Genomic DNA, 18,100 nt, shown 5'->3' with positions numbered 1-18,100 from the left:
GCATAAAAGAGGGAAAGAGATAAGAAAAGATCAGGATGAGAATGGGGAAGAGATTACAGGATGCAAGAGAGGAGAGACAACACAGAAGGAAGGGATAGGAGGAACTCATAATGGGTGATATTTTAGTGTACTGTTTGCTCAGGGTGTCAGAAGGCTGAGCCCAGCAGAGCCTGTGAGCCTGTTGCTGGATACGCTGCAACTCTAAGCAGTTCTCATTGTCTTCAACAACGCCTGGGATGGCAAAAAGACACATGCACACTCATGTGCACACACCCTCAAATAAAACTTGTCTTCAAATAAACCTAGAAGGTAGGGAGAAAAATAAGCTGCCTGCTTGCTGTATCCCATTTACAGTCCTGAAACACCAGAGCCAAGTACCAAGAATATTCTGGACAGATTAATCTCTGCCAAGGTCTATATAAAGATGAAAAAATGCAAAATTAAAATGATTCCGTCACTAAAATAAAGAGTAATTACTTATGGGAGGAAGAAAACCAAGTAAAGTTGCAAGGGAATTCTTGGATTTCATGAAATGCATGAAAGCGAAGAGATTTTCTCTAAGATCTGTCAGATAAGCTGTGACTCTCAGACCGCAGACTCAGTATCTGATCAGGACCTTTGATCACCTCTCGCTCGGGCTGCTCCTTATCACTGCTACACAAGATAAAACACCCCTAACACACACACACACACACACACACACACACACACACACACACACACACACACACACATGTCACAGTCCCCGTAAAGAAACACTTGCAACTGCTTGGAAAATGGGCTCAAGATTTAGCACCAGATGATTTGTGCCTTGCTTAACTCATCTTGGGGTCTGGAAATTAATATTTGTTTACTGCTTAAAATACACCATTTGCGTATGAAATTGTCATCCTTGAATCACCATGCCATAAAGCCACTCTTGCTGGGTAAAATCAAATGGAGAATTAAGTTCTGTTGTCACAAGCCCGGGACTATCCTTACACTCAATTTAACTACTTTGATGGAATGGAAAAGCACACACTTAAACACAGTGAAAATTAAAGATTTTTATTTTCTTGTCTGAGTTATCCCCAGACAGCCTCTGGAGTTTAGCTTGCACTTTCTACTCTACAATAACAACAGGCGCCTACAAGGCAGTCTGTCCTAAACTCACACTGGAAAACAAAGGAGTAACAGCCAGTGACCGAAATAAGAATTAAAGAACTAGAGATTAGGAAATCAGGAGGAAAGAGAAGACAGAGGGTTTGTCCTTCTTGATAGTCAATAAATTCATTGGGTCGCATCCACACTCAAGCTGTGCATTCAGAAAAAGATGAAAATGAGAGCATTTCTCCCCCACTGTCTTTCAAAGCAGATTACAATGTGCATATGACAGGACCTGCAAACAGAAATACGAAAATCCCATTAATGTGATAATGATATCCTGAGTGACCTGAACAAACAAAGGAGATTGGAAGTTTGGATGCAATTTGTCCATAGATAGCTTCCTCTCCCGGGTTTCCTGAGCACCTCGATTGAAGGGTTTTAGAAAAGGCTGCAGCTTCCTGTCTGTCAGAGAATCCCCACAGGAAGAATGCATTCAATAGAACATTATTTGAATTGTGCTCTTGGGTTGTTTCCACTTTCCATTAATATATATATATATATATATAAATATATGTGTATTCATGTGCATATATTAAGATATGTATGTGCATATACATATGCTAATATGTGTACATGTATTGTTCCATTAACATGCATACATATTAGTATTTTATGTCATACATATTTAATAAAGTATGTATATATCAATATGTGTATGTGTGTATATTAATATATGCACATTAATACATGTTTATATGTATCTAAAAATTAATATATTTGTGTGCGTATATTTTGGATCCCATGTATTAGTCCATCAGCCCTTGGATCAGGGGTCTGATTTATACAAGGATTTGGGGTAAGGAATTTGTCAGAAGGAACGATGCAAGACAAGGAAAAATTCACAGAGGATACTGTGAGAGGTGCTGGGCAGATGTTAGGCACGTATTTCATGGGTAGGAAGTACAGTGGGAAAGGTCTGGTCGGGGCCAGGCCTCAGAAAACAGGTTCAGTGGGAGGTGTCCTGAGTTCATGAAGAGGAGATTTCCTACCAGGCAAAGTCACAGAGAGACTCACACGGAACTCCAGAAGAGTGACTGTACTCTCAAGAAGGAAGCCTAGCTCAGCTGTTCACCAGCTCTGAAAAAAAATCACCTACCACAGGGAACTGCCTCAGCGGTGCTTGTACCTGCAGAGAAGTTTTCTCCTGGTGATTAGATGAATTATGCTCCTAAACAGTACGGAAGATAATGTCTGCAAATTATGCTGAGCTATCCCTCCTACAGTGTCATCATAGTTCAAAGCGTGTTACACGCCATAAACAGATACAATTTTTGTCAATTAAAAATAATAAAACAAAACCAAAAAAAAAAATGATTAAATCAATTAGTAAATGTAAAGTGCTTAGAATAATTCCCAGAACAAAGGGAGCACCCAGTGAACACTGGCAATTACAAACCCTTTCAGCACATTTGTTATTCTGTTATGGGAGGTAGAAAAACATGAGCAGGTAGAATCCAGCCATGGGAGCGAAATGTGTCTATTACGATGCCTAAAAATGCTGGTGACTTTAATAAATTAGATTCTCTCAATCAAAATACTTGTTTTAGTGGTAAAAATCAGAAAATGGGGATTTATTCAATGTGTACACATTGGGGAGAATTACAAAGAGATCTAGTGATAGCCCATCCCCTCCTCCCCACACACCTCAAGTCCACCTTCAGTGTCCTGATGTGAGGATATATTTTCAATAGAAGGCAAGAGAAGGGCATAACTAAGCAGTCATCCCAGGTTAATCTTCCCTGTTATTGGCTCTGCTCCAGGCCTCTCTTGCAAGGGCATCTGACAAGTTGTAAATCCTCCTTCAAGAGACAAGTTCCCCCTTTGACTGCCCTCAAGGCTTCAGACTTTTCCTCCCCATGAGAATGTTCCTGGGAAAATTCGACTTCATTGTTTCAACAGTCTGATAGTCAAATATCCAGGCAAAAGTGTCCTTTAGAATATATTCATTCATGAGAAAGCCCGTGACATTCTGCATCCTTTGTCTCCTACTTTGTAACATCTCAATCCTGAGGAGTAACATGCTGGAGTCCTCAAGGACCACCACAATTGGAATACAAGTAGGAATCAAGGTTAGAGCACAGACAGTTTCTGCCAGGCTTTGTGCCCAGGAAACATTCTCTATAACCACTTAGCTTATACTTACGTTTGGAGGGGTTGGCATAAGCAACTCTATCTTGTTGGCTTGAGATAGGTTCTTGTCATCAAATTTATGATCCTCTTGCCTCAGCTCCCAAGTGCTAAAAAGTAGCCATTATATACTATTTATTTGCTGGACAATTACCTACTGCTTTAAGGGTGTAAACCTTTTATTTTGCAATACTACTAGGAAGTCTGCTGTGTTCATGTGCTTTGTTGATGGAAGACAAAGTATTCCAATGGACCTCTTCCCAGGACTGCCTGCTCTTGTACAGAAGGAAGACAGAGCCTCTTCCTTGACCCCAGGGATGTCTTGGTAAGTTACTCCTTAAGCCAGTTTGTGACTTAGCTCCCTGCCTTACTTCTATGTGCACAACATAAGCCACAGCAATAGCTTGTTTCCTCAACTAAAACTAGCCCATGAGTTAAAGCTGTGACACCAGCAAAAGAAGCTGCAGCCCTCCTCGGACCCACTACAGACAAGGTGTGCTTTAACCAGCTTTCCAAGCAATTTCCATGCGTGCTCTTAGCACAGCTATACCAAAACATTATGCTTAATCTGCAACAAAAAGGACCTTGCCCAAGGTCAGAGAGCTGGTGAGTGAGGCAACCCAGGGCACCACCATGTCCTAATAGTGCCCTCCCGTCTTGGCACTATCCTCAAAGTGGGAGGGAATAAAAAGCCTTTGAAATTAAATTATGGAAAAAGTATCAAATTCTATTTTAAAAGTATTTATAATAAAAATGGCAATTTTCTCAGTTTCCAGAACCAAGAATATTTTGACTCTCATATCAGCTAATCAAATACTTCAGAAGCATTTCCAATGCATAAAACCACCAGATACAATCTGCTTCCCCCTAAGAAAATTCAATACATAAAATTCTGCTTACAAAACAGATGAATCAGAGTTTCTGCTTTACAAAAGAATTTGCCACCTAATTTTTTTCTTAAAAAAAAAAAAAACCCAGCTCCCTGATACTTTTGCACAGTGATTCATTCTGCAAAACTTTTCATATACATGCAAAATTTAGGTGTCACTTCAACTGTGATGGCATTTTAGTCTCCCTAGAACCGGATCATTCATAATCCTGCTCATTAATCCTGTGCTGTTATATTCATCATCTTCCCAAACTGAAAATTCAACTTGGAAATTCCAGGAGGCACTAAGAGTCATCCTAGTCTCTTGGGGCAGCAGCTCTCACCTTGTGAAGAAGCATCCTGAGGGGATTTGTTGAGATGCAGCTTGCTGTACCCTGCCCATGGGATGTCTAATGCAGGAGGTCTAGCGTGGGGTCTCAAGATTTGATATCTTAAGCAAGTTCTAAGAAATACAATTTGAGAAACATTACTTAGGGAATTTCCTAGTTAGAAGGTGATCAAAAATTCTCCTGAAACATTCTCCCTCAGTTGTCAAACTGTACTAAGATAGAGTCCACTGATACCTGCTGACTGTGATTATCAAGAAACAGTACTGTTTTCAAGTACCTACTCTTGTCACCACTGACTAGGAGAGTAATTGAGACATGACTTCAAAAACAGTACCCTGAACCACCAAGGAACAGTACCAGGTCAACACTGAGATTAAATGGTGGCAAGAAATAACAGGGAACCGGGAGACTTTCCTATTCTTTGGGGAAATATTTGAAAGGCTATCTTGGAGCTCATGTTCCCAACAAAGCTATGCAACTTTAAAAGAAATGCATAAAATCAGTTACTAAACCATATAGAAATAAATATCACTTTTCCTGAGCAACTTTTTCCATACTTCTGCCATGTTTCATCTACACTATAATCTTATTCCATAAATAAGGTTAGGCCATTTTGCAAATACTGCTGAAAGGACAGAAAAGGGTTGTCCCAGGTGGCCCCATTGTTAAAGGACAGAGCCAAGGCTTGATTCTAGGGCTGTGAGACTTCCAAAACACAGAATCTCCCCTTTATTGCATGTTGAGCAGCATATAAAATGGAACTCCAATTATCCTCTTCATCAAAGAATAAACAGTTCCCAAATTCAGAGAAAGAAAATTCCCTTCATTTACCTTTTTGAAGACTTTTATGGTGTATGCTTTCTACTATTCTATAGCAAATGACCACAAACTTGGGAGCTTAAAACAATGTGTGTTTATTATCTTAAAATTTTAGACATCAGAAATCCAAGTGGACTCCAGTGTGTTTTCTCCTCAATAAATCAAGAGTATTAGCTGGGTTGGGTTCTTATCTGGACATCTAGACAAATCTGTCTCCAGATCGGTTCATGTTGCTGTGGTTCAGATTTCTGCAAAGGGCCATCTCTTATGCTTGGTCCCCAGCACATGACACAGTTGGTGGAACTTTCAGAGGTGAGATCTAATGGATCTTTTATATCTTTAAGACCATACCCTTCAAGTAGATTGTGGGGCCGTAGTCCATTCTTTTTTTTTCTTAAATCTTCTTCCACGTCCATGAAATGATCCCACTTGCTTCTGTCCAGTACACTTTGTCCCACAGTCCTAAAAAGCAGTGTGTCTGCCTGGTAATAGAGTAAAACTTCTACTATTGCAAGTTAAAACCAACCTTTTCTTTGTACATGTTGATTTCTCAGTATCTGTTATATGACAGAAAATGAATATACACATTTGTGGGTAGAGTCTATGTCCACAGAAATATTATACTGAGCCAAATATTTCTTTCCTAGTTGTCAACTGGAAGCCACTCATACTCTAGAGCCTTCCTATTCCCAGTGTTGCAGTTCCCTCTGTCTACCCATCAAGATTGCTTCAAATCTTTCTTCCACTTATTTCTCTCAACTCTCCTCTCTTGCCAGCCAAAATAAACACTCTGCTGTGAAATATCACACATGTGTGGGCTATAAAGCCCAGGTAATCCTCACCTTCAGGTCTACTAACTTGAGCCTTTATCACATCTGCAGGGTCCCTGTGTCTTGATTAATATTAAATTTATCAACTAGTAAACCAGAATCTTGCAGGAAGGGACATTTATATAAACAGTCATATCTTTCTATCGCAACGGAGAACTTAGGGACTAGTTTTCTACATTAGAGAACACTCACAGATTTTCTCTCATGCCTTCAGCCACTATGGCCATCAGCAAACACTGACCCTGAGGGAAAATTTTACTTTGCAGAAGATCAAAGATTTGTTGTCATTCACGGAAATTTCTCCAGATTCTAACTTGAAATTCAGCCAAGAAATAATGTCCCATGTTCTAAAGAAAATTAGTTCCCTATAAGTCATGTCACTGAATTATCATTTTATCTTTTTGTTATATGTGGATGTAATCATATTCCCATACTAGAAAGAGTATCCTTAGGAGAAGAACTGTGTTTAGAATCTGTGTGTGTGTGTATGTGTGTGTGTGTGTGTGTGTGTGTGTGAATATCCCTAGCAAGAGTACAAACATTCAGAAGACACTCCATTCATGTTTGATGAATTGAGTTAGTTACTTGGCATTAATGAGATGGTAGACAACACCGCTCATGACTCATTATAGGGTCAATATATTTCATTTTCCTTTCCCTTCCTTTTGGATAAAAACCAAAGAAAATTTCCTTTCTTTTGAAAAAAATCAAAACCTACAGCTATTACAAATCTAATCACTCATGATTTACGATGACTGCCTCATGACTACAAACTAGAGAGATTAATGTATAATGATGTTTCCTTTGCAGTTAATCAATAAGTATCTTTAGGCCTGCAAATTTAAAGCTTTGCAAGGACAGCTCAATTATTTGTTTCATATGCAGGAAAAATAATGCATGGTGATTTTATTATTAAGGAACTTTTAAAAGTTATATAAAAATAGAAAGTTCCATGCAGCAAGACCATTGAAGAACCTTCTGAATGGTCAGTGAGGAACACTTACCTGAAGAAGTGGCATCACTCACTGAAGAAACAACATATAAACAGAAATGAATGTTGAGAATCTACACTGATATTTTTCTGCCTCCAAAAGCTCTCTATAAATACAGGAAGATATACTCACTGCTATGCAGGGAGGTATAAGACAACATGGTGACCTTCAACCAACTAAAACAGCTGTTTCATAAAGCCCAGCTCTGCTGATTACTAGTTGGCTTTAGCCTGGAGACTTAACCCTTTTGGATATTGGTTTCTCCATCTGTAATTGCCAGCATATGTTAGATCATGAGCCTGTCCCTTTAAGATGCTAGGCACACTAGGTGGACAGAATGCAGTGAAGAAATCAAGGCATGCCTCTCCCCGCCACCCACCCCTACAGTCCTGCAACTCTCTCTGGGACAGAGGGTTGGTTGTGCTTCAAAGTTCCTAGTCTATGATCCTCTTGACTCACCCAAGCTCTTTGTCACAGAGACTATCTCAGACCAAATCATGTGGTGTAGAATGTCCCACCACACCATGAAAGGATATAAAAGTCTATTATTTTCCTTTCTTCAGAGGATCTTCTCTGGGCCTACCCTACCATCTTTCCCATGGTGGCTATCTCTCTTAATGAAGTCACTTTCCAAGTTTTGGAGAGAGGCCTCTCTTTTGCTTTAAGGCACCATCATACTCCCCCTTTGTAATAGTCCCCCACCTCAAGGCCAGATCATGGATGGTTCCACAGGCTCTGTGTCTTCATTCCTAATAAAAACCAATTCTGAAGGGTAATTCTGCCACACTCCTTTTTCTAACAGCACGGATGTATTTAATGTCTTTGAGTGTAAGCATCAAACATACTGTAAATAAGTCATGTGACACAATTATCCAGTCAATAGTTGTTACAATTCCTTATTCAGAGTCTTCACACCTGTCAACACACACACACACACACACACACACACACACACACACACACACGGGGGTGGGGGGGAGAGGGAGAGAATTAGAGTTTTTCTTGTGTATTTGTGTATACTCTCTCAGACTTCCAAATTCAATGAAAGAACACATGGAATTAACTTGTAGGTGGTGAAGACTCTCTATCTCTCTGGTGTGTGTGAGTGTGTGTGTGTGTGTGTGTGTGTGTGTGTGTGTGTGTGTGTGTGTGTGTGTATGTGATATTCCTGCAGCAATGTGTTCCTGTTGCTCTACAGTATGTTCATAGAAAATGTAGGCAACTAAAGGACACTTGTCTGAGGGTATTTCTGCCTCATTTTGGTATTCAACACTTGTGAAAGAATAATAATGGTGATCAGGACCACTGCATGCCTGTTCTACATAAAAGAAAAATCCAATTGGTATTACAGAGCTGCTGGTCTTAGATTCTCTCTTTCTGCTTCAGCTGATATATAGTGTAAATCTAAAACTTATTTTAAAACCTGTCTGGGTAAGACAGCTTTTAATTAATCTTCTCTTAGTTTTTATACTATATGGTACCTGGAAGATGCAAGATCAATCATCACCGCCTTGTAACGTGAAGTTGTGAGACAGAAAGATAAATGAGCTATCAAGCTTAGCATTTTGATAGCTAAGTTAATTTAACCAGCTCCAGAACATACTCTAGACTGGTGGATAAAGTTGTGAGCTGGGGCATTGCTTGTTATAATAGTGAACGTGGTATGTTATTGAGAAAACAGGAATTTGCTGTCTGTCCTCTATGAAAATTTAAATCCAAGATCAGAGAGGTGTTAGTGGGTAATAAGGTCACAATGCTGCTTCCTTCAAACCAATTAAGGGAGCTTTATTAATTCAAACTTTTAATTGAGCACTGGTTACCAGGCTCTGGGCTGGTCGGCTGTCTTCCTCTGCAGAATGCATAAGGAAGAGCTTGGCCATGCCAAAGCAATTTTAACTCAATTGATACAGAAGAGGAGATCTCAGTACTCTGTTTCCTAATGAGAATATCAGGATTTTTTAGATCATAAATTGTATTTCAAATTGTATTTTCTTAGTGGTAGGAATTTGAAATTGATTCTTATCCTTGAGGGAGAGGATACCCCCATCCTTGGAATATCCATTTATGAAAGTATGTTTCAATCAGCAAGAATAAGAATAAAACTGCCAGCCTGACTTCTCAAAACTACCAATCTAAGTTATAATAGAACTTCAAAGGAGAGAAAGAGGTTTCAGAAGTCACTGGAGAAGTATTTAGATATGTTAATCACAGCTATTAGGGGATATCAACTTTGGAATGTCACATCTATTCAAGTAAGCAAGGGTAAATGGAGCAGTTTTGATATGCTTTCTCTCCCTTAAGATGATAATGAAATCCAATTGCTAGAAAAGGGAAAAATCTACCTTTATCCACTCCCACACTTACCCATCCCCAGCTGGCCCATGTCAGACAGTTTTTTTCTATTTTGTTCAGTCATTTGTTCACTCACTCTTAAATAAATGTATATCTAAATCACCGGCTACATACAAGGCAGGTCTTTTGTTCCGTTTTAGAATTATAGTTACTACTAAGTCATAGTTCATATCTTCAAGAAGTCACAAAGAAATGTTAGGTATTACAAAATGACATGTATGTGGTTGTTATTTTATGTCAACTTGACTAGGTTGCAGACTGACCAGATATTTGGTTGGACATTCTGAGTGTATGTATCCCAGAGGGTGACTCAGGATGAAGAGAATGGGTGGACTGATGGGGTGCATAAAACAGATGGTAGTTGCCAGTGTGGGATGCCTCATCCAGTCTATTGATGGCCCAGAAAAAAAAAAGAAAATGAATGCCCAAGACTGAATTCTCTCTTTGCTTTAAGCAGGGCCATCAGTCTTCTCCAATCTTTGGACTTATGCTCAGACTAGAGCATGTGTTGTTAATCCCAAAGAAGTGAGGAGAAAGATCACCATCCAAAATCATCATGGACAAATTAATTAAAGCAAGCAATTAATTAACACAAGCTTTTTACTTGTGTAACCAGGCTGCCTCCCCATAAGGCAGGGTTGAAGACATCAGCATTGGATGTGGGGAAGATAATGTTTTTATAGATCAAGGATAGAGAGTTTTCAAATGGGGGATTTGGCAGGCAAATACAGAACATAACAAGGTTGGTCATAACAACAGGTCATAATCACCTTTTGAAACAAAGGTAAGGTTGCAGGATGATCATAACAACCTCCTGAAACAAAGGCACAGTTACAAGGTGGTCATAACAACTTGTTGAAACAAAGATATTATTTCCATTTCCTGGAACAGGCAGTAGAGAACCATTTATAGTTAAGGTTACAGGTGGGGCATAGACCAATCTTTGAGAAACAGAGATTTAATCATTAACAGGAATGAAACTACTTTGTTTTTAGTATAAGATAGCTTTCAAGCCCAAGATGGAGGCAGGATGGTTCATCAGTGTATCTATATGTCATCATATAAATTGTGTGTGTTTCCACATCTGTGTCTGTGTATGCCCACATGTGCCTGTGAGCAATATGCACCTGGTGGTTCCTGGAACTCAAAAGATAGTCGTGCAGGTAAAAATGAGAACAACTGTACCCTTGGGCTTTCTAATTACAGCCACAAGCTATCTTCAAATTCACATAATACTCCTCTCTTCATCCACCACCTCTCCTTACTGACATAGACCATTGCCTTTAGAAATCAAACAGTTCAAAGACTCACCTTAAGAACCTCTGAGCCCAACCACAAGAAACAAAAACACATTACTTCCTTCACATGCAGACATTTCAAAGTGGTCTGTGTGGTGTTCTCCTTTGTTGCAGCATCTCTAACCCTCAGTGTGCCTCTATTGTGATGGGCTCCTTTAAAGAAAGGACTTTCTTTATATAATGGAGGTAATTATTTTCACAAATCTATGGATGCTTAAAGATCAAAGTCACCTTCAAGGCATTGTAATACTGCTCTCAAAGATAAAATGATTCCTCTAAAATCACCTAGCTAGTTAGCAGCATAGCCAGATGAAAACCAAATCTAGGGATTTCATAAAGATAGATTCCCCTTGCCTTTACATCAAGGACAGTTAGAAAAGTACTAGAAAAACAGTGTTGATTTTGAACAAACCTCTGCTTCATTAAACAAACCTTTCTTACTATACTTTTATACAAAAAAAATATTTTGTTCTGAAGTCCTGCTAGTCAGAGTTTACTAATTAATTCATGCATATGCGCACACACACGTGCGCATATATACACAGACAGAGAGAGAGAGAGAGAGACAGAGACAGAGACAGAGACAGAGACAGAGACAGAGAGAGACTATTGGCAGAGTGGCAAAGGAAAAGAAACTCTGCATTGAACTAGATGCATGTATAGACATGTGCAAATACGATTATAAATTTACATAAAGGTTTTTGTAAGTGTAGACATTCATGTAGTTTTTAACTTTTGTTTCTAGTTCTATGCAGTGAGTAAAATCTGTTACCCTCAGTTTTAAAATTTAACACCTCAGGAGGCTACAGAATAGACATTGCATTTGGAGGTGGGGGGGGAGGATAATGGTTAAGAGCATGGGCTTTGACATTAGCTATACCCCCAAGTTCCAACGGCTCTGCTGCTTAAAAGAGAATTCTTCCAGCTGTGTTTGTAACTATAATCACTTAATAAGGGCAAAGTGGTGAAAAATGGCAATACAGGTGCTCCCGTGTTTGGAAATTTTTGTTCAAATCAAATCATCAAATCATCTATAGACAGTATGGGGAGTATGTATATACTATAGGAAATAAAATCACAGTGGCCGTATTTATAGTTAGTGTTTGGTGTTGATATATTTTAAACTAAAAGTAATTTTGTTTAAAATAATTTTTATGATTACAAAATTGAAAACAACTTAAGAATAAAAAATCCATGAGAGCTATCTGAAAGAGTGTTAGATTACTAACTGCTAATAAATCCTGTCTAGGAAAAAGATAAAACAGATGATTTATTTTTTGTATTTATGTTTTAGTTTTTACATCCTAACTACAGTTTCCCCTACTTCCTCTCCTCCCAGTCCCTCCTCTCCACCTCCCTTCTTCCCCCTATCCACTCTTCCCCCTTCATTTCTCTTCAGGAAAGGGTAGGCCTCCCATAAAACTCAACTAGCCATGGTATTTCAAGTTGTAGTGAGACTAGGCACCTCTTCTCCTATTAGGGCTGGACAAGGCAAACCAGTGGGAGCAAAGGGTCCCAAAAGCAAGCAACAGAGTCAGAGACAGCCCCTGCTCCCTCTGTTAGACTCCAACAGAAGACCAAGCTACACAAGTGTAACACATGTGCAGAGGGCCTAGGTTAAACCCCAGATGATTTTCTTTATGTGTTTTGTTTTGTTGAGAGAGAGAAATCTGTATCAGGCAGCAGCCTGCACTTCCTTCCAACAGCCTTTCAGAAGATAAGCCAATGAGGACCTACCCTGGCGGATGGACAGAACTGGAGATGAAATACAGAGTTAGCTATTGTGACTGGCTTGCATGTGGTCAGACACAGGTGACAGGCCTTGGGAGCAGACTCACTGTAGACTGGTTACCAGCTTGCATGAGTTGCAGGAAGCAAACTACTTGCTTTAAAATACTCACGAGGGCTGGAGAGATGGCTCAGTGGTTAAGAGCACTGGCTGCTCTTCCAGAGGTCCTGAGTTCAATTCCCAGCAACCCCATGGTGGCTCACAGCCATCTGTAATGAGATCTGGTGCCCTCTTCTGGCCTGCAGGGACACATGCAGGCAGAACACTGTGTATATATAATAAATAAATAAATCTAAAAAATATAAAATAAAATACTCAAGAAAGAAGCAACAGAAGCCCAGGATTCAATACTTGTCCATTCCCCAGAGCTACGGAAAACTACCCAGGGCAGACAGTCTTGACTTCACATGACTACTGCATTGCACCTGAAGAATCCCAGGAAGCAGATAGTCAACCTGGGCTTTATCCTCGGGGTGAGAAGAATTTCTGGGTAAATGCACCCAAAGACATCCTATTTAGGGGGAGGATGCAGTAGAGTATGGACTGTCACCTCCAGTCTCTCCCATCTCACACTATTGGTCCCACAGTTACTCTTAGAGCCAACGGCCAGCAGGGAGCAGGGGAAAAGGGGATGGTTGGAAGATCACCTGGAAAACTGACCTGTAGAATTACTCTCACAAATTTTCAGTTCATCTCCCGTCTGAGACAAAATAGCTCCTGATCCCCTTCAAAACACTGGAAACTAAATGACCATACTATATTTAAAACAGATCTACTCTCAAGGAAAAAGGAACAAAAGAGACATTAAAAGTTTCTAACCCTCAGAAGAATGAGCAAGTCAAGGGTCACTTACAAGATGGTCCGTAGCAAAGAGGCACTTCCTTTTGTGTGTGTGTGTGTTTCCACAAACAACAGCAATGGTTGATTCCTGACTTGAAGATGTTGGACATGTTAGGAGCCCTCTCTGAGCCTCAGTTTTCATGTCCTTAAATGAAAGAGCTAAAGATTAAATTTTACTTTTCCTGATGGGCATGATAAAACACAGGAGCACAGGGTCATATATAAATTACCTTTAACAAATTGTAGTCATTGTGACTTGTTTGACTTTTCTCTAATGTTTATTTTTTTTAGATCTATTTTATTTTGTATACGATTTTTTTTTTTTGCCTGCATATGTATGTGTACCTTACATGTATTTCTGGTATACACACAAGTCAGGGGATGTCAGATCCCCTGAAACTGCCACTATGAATGGTTGCGAACCACCATGTGGATGCTGGGAACTGGACTCAGGACCTCCACAAGAGCAGCAAATGCTCCTAACCACTGAGCCACCCTCTTGCCCCACAGTGTTAATTTCTGGTGAACAAAATCCCGGTCTTAGGCATTATATAGCATTGTAGTAATAATACGCATTTAGTCAAAGCATAAAAAAGACAAACGTAAGAAATATAGAAGACATTGCTCCCTCCCCCACCTCCCCCATCATCCACTATGGAGCCCAAACAGCTAAGTCTTTTGTTCTTTTGTTATCTGTAGGTAATTAGATATTATTAATTTAATTACAAGTGACTCTTACTTATTAACGTAGTTTGTTTTCCTGTTTGCTTTTGTTAGTAAATAACTAATTTTGCTACATTGGGGGAAATCACTTTATGCTCAAATCTGATTGATTTGTGTCTCCCTAAAATTCTTGTGCTGAAAGCTATTGCCAAAGGGATGATGGTATTAGAAGGTGAGGTCTGTAAGGGTGATAGATCATGAGATTCATCCTGAACAGGACTGGTGACCTTATAATAGAGGCCCCATTGGTCTGCCTTAGGCTTCAGCCATGTGAGGTCACATAGAAGGAATACTCACCAGGCACTGACTCTGCCAGCACCATGATGTTGGACTTCTGAGCTCCTAAAACTACAAACAGCAGATTGGTTATTCACAATATGACCCAGTGAAGGTATTTCAACATAGCAGCTGAATGGACTGAGGTACCTAAGAAGTCCATCAAGCTCATCCCACGTTCTAATGTGTGTTCTAAGGAGGGGTCTTCTGCTTCTTTGGACAGAGCATAACAGACAAAATGAAGGAGTACCCAGTCTTCAGCCTTTGTCTTCCTATCTCCAGCAATCCTAACACCATGGGCCAAGCATTCCTTTCACACCCGGGAAAAGTCAGTGGAGTGACTGGTGTGCCCCAGGACCCAGTCACACTCTATAGTCCTTATCTCCTTCGGTTAATGACATTCAGCAGCTATCAGTGTCCACAGCACAACAGCCCTAGCCTACTCTAGGAAATTCCTTGTGGATATCTGACTCTGCATTCACCCAGGGCCAGCCCCTCTTGCCTGATGATTACATTCATCAGTGACTTTGTGAGCGTTGGCCTCCCCCAGATCAAGGTACCCCTGAGAGAGAAAATGTTCACAATCACATTGCTCAGACCATTGAGGAAAATGCCATTCAAATGAAATGCCTCATCAAAGGCGTAATACACACAGAGCCACACTATAACTTTCACGCTGTTGTAGAAAAAAAAAAAAAGTTAGATTAGTTTGACAAGATTAGGTCTTTTAAGAGTCCTTCTGATTTCTCCGCACTACCCCATAATCCCTCTAAGACTTTGAAAATTAATCCTCCTATTATGATTGTACTTCAAGAGCTGACTATTGTGCTGCCTGGTTTATGGCATCTGGCATCATGTGCCCCTTAGCAAGCCTCTCAGAGTTTTCAGAGGGTTTTGTTTCTGGTAATTCCTTAAGCATCCCAGGATTCAAACCATTCTATCTTGCCATTTATTTTATTAATCCTAAGTGTGTCTTAAAAAGAAAGAAATAGAAATTAATGAAAACAAATTAGCATTTTTGATGGTGAAAGATACCTTCAAGGATGTTCTCATTTCTTCAGCGTGACATTGCACTGCATGGCTGCTCCGGAGCAAGATGACATTATAGCCTTGATTTCCTTACAGAGGGACAGCATCTCACTTTAAACAGGACCATACTAACCAGGGATGGGGGGAGCTCAAACCAGGGGGAGTGCAGCTGTTAGAAATTCATGTTGGCCATAAGGAGGATCTGACAAGAGGCCCTGATAACTATAACAATTCTCTTTCAAATATCCCTTTCTAAGGGCATGGCTTCCCATCAGCCTAAATCACCACAGCCTCTGTAGCTAGAGTTTTCCTGCCTGGCCCACAGTCAGGACAAATCTCTCTCACCCGCCAGTCCCACAGCCACTCAGACCCGACCAAGTAAACACAGAGACTTATATTGGTTACAAACTGTATGGCCATGGCAGGCTTCTTGCTAACTGTTCTTACAGCTTAAATTAATCCATTTCCATTAATCTATACCTTGCCACACGGCTCGTGGCTTACCAGCATCTTTACATGCTGTTTCTCATCATGGCGGCTGGCAGTGTCTCTCTGACTCAGCCTTCCACTTCCCAGCTCTATTCTCCTCCTTGTCCCGCCTATACTTCCTGTCTGGCCACGGGCCAATCAGTGATTTATTTATTGACCAATCAGCAACACATTTGACATACAGACCATCCCACAGCACTTCCCCTTTTCTTTTCTTAAAAAGGAAGGTTTTAACCTTTACACATCTCCAAAGTCAGCTTGGTATATTTGGGAATTTGGGTGTAGCTTCTCATACTACTTCCTGCTGGAGGGGGGCGCTGTATCTTATGGGGACATAAAGAATATTTTAGGATTATGGAGTAGTCCATGAGGGTGTATCGTCTGAGCCAGTTGCCTTGAAACGGTTCTGGATGTTGGATCATCTGGGCCATGGTGCCATCGGAGACCTTTCAGGTGGTCTTGGCTGGTCAAACCTGATGTATCTTAATCTGGAACAAATCCATAGCCTCTGGCTTTCTGTGGAAACAAAAGCAGAGCCTCCTTTCCAAAGCAACATATCCTTACATCCAAATTTTGAAGTCAAGGTACCTTTAAAATATACATTTTGGCATAACTCAACAGCTTTTGTAATCAAATGTTTTTCTTCAGTTACGAATATCAAAGAGAACATAATCCAGATTCTCTGTGTGGTAGCCATCTTTACGTGGCTTATTTTTTTATATTAGCTTGTGCCTATTGCTTTAAACTGCAGCCTTCTAAGCCTGAAACGGCGCTAGCGCTATGGCTGCTGGCTCTGCCCACTTCAGCTTCCCAGCATGGCGGTGGTACGTTTTCCGCCAGCTCTGGGAGCCATCAACTCTCAGAAATAGTGGGTCTATGCTTCTATCAAAGCAGCGTGTAGCCCAGAAACCTTTTTTTTTTTATTTTGTACTAGCAAAGGCTAAATCCACCACACAGCTTAATGTGCCACTTGCAGAGGCCTCATTCCCGCCATACTGCAGGTCGAGTGCGCACACTAGGAACTCTCAAACCCGCAGCTGCCGCTCATTTGAGAGAGACAATTAGGAAGCTGTTTTTAGCTCCATTTTAGAATCTTTTCTCAGGTTTTAGGTGGAAACTCTTGCCACCACGTTGGACGCCATTTGTTGCTAATGTTTTCCTGACTGGCCCACAGCCAGGACAAATCTCTCTCACCCGCCAGTCCCACAGCCACTCAGACCCGACCAAGTAAACACAGAGACTTATATTGGTTACAAACTGTATGGCCGTGGCAGGCTTCTTGCTAACTGTTCTTACAGCTTAAATTAATCCATTTCCATTAATCTATACCTTGCCACACGGCTCATGGCTTACCAGCATCTTTACATGCTGTTTCTCATCATGGCGGCTGGCAGTGTCTCTCTGACTCAGCCTTCCACTTCCCAGCTCTATTCTCCTCCTTGTCCCGCCTATACTTCCTGCCTGGCCACTGACCAATCAGTGATTTATTTATTGACCAATCAGCAACACATTTGACATACAGACCATCCCACAGCAGCCTCTGACCTAGGCATGATGGTGATCTCCTAACTAGTATTGCTGGACCAGCTATAACTGTCAACCACGTCACTACCAGGTTAGATCAAGTCTCACCCTGTTTAAATTACTCTGAGGCCTCTCATTAGGACTAGGAAATACATATGTTTCCTTTCAAACAGTATATAAAATCATGTACAAGACCTGGTCCATGACTACTTGTCCTGCTTTAATATAGCATACATTATTCCCCAGAGCCATTGCTCTGTGCAAAATCATGCAATAAAAAACCATGAGACTTATGGCAAGAATGAGGCCAGGGGAGAAGTACTCGAAAGGTTCATCAGTACCACAGTTTAAAAAGATAGCAACCAAACAAATTCTGGGCACAGTTTTACATATCTTCAAAAAGTAAGAAATGTAGCAATGCTTCAACAAATATGATACTTTACTGAGGGGGGGGATGGAAGTTTACTTATGTCAATGAGTGGCAGAAGAATTGTAGTTTGTGGATTACTAAATAATGGAAAGATGGTTAACTGAAATCAGGAGGAGAACTGAGTGGATGTGTGTGAATTATATACACAGTAAACTGAGACATGGGAGAGTTGTGAGGATGCATGCTGTCTATTTGATATATCCTTCCACTTCTCACTT

At 40.4% G+C, this 18,100-nt stretch overlaps 1 long non-coding RNA gene across 2 annotated transcripts; it reads right to left on the bottom strand.

Moving 5' to 3' along the window:
- Positions 1-12,387: 12,387 nt before the first annotated feature.
- LOC128112037 (uncharacterized) lies at positions 12,388-14,483 on the bottom strand. Of its 2 annotated transcripts, none has more exons than XR_008218824.1 (3): positions 14,432-14,483; positions 13,425-13,556; positions 12,388-12,810 (listed from the first exon to the last, which is right to left on the bottom strand). It is a non-coding gene; the product is annotated as an uncharacterized LOC128112037 (long non-coding RNA). The 2 variants fall into 2 exon arrangements; XR_008218825.1 differs by lacking the exon at positions 12,388-12,810 and adding an exon at positions 13,063-13,313.
- Positions 14,484-18,100: the final 3,617 nt, after the last annotated feature.

Source organism: Peromyscus californicus, unplaced genomic scaffold, assembly GCF_007827085.1.
Source record: "Peromyscus californicus insignis strain IS unplaced genomic scaffold, ASM782708v3 Scaffold_16__1_contigs__length_79575227, whole genome shotgun sequence".
Classification (NCBI taxonomy): Eukaryota; Metazoa; Chordata; class Mammalia; order Rodentia; family Cricetidae; genus Peromyscus; species Peromyscus californicus.
The sequence above is the reverse complement of the archived record's forward strand: the minus strand, read 5'-3'. Positions and strand labels throughout refer to the sequence as shown.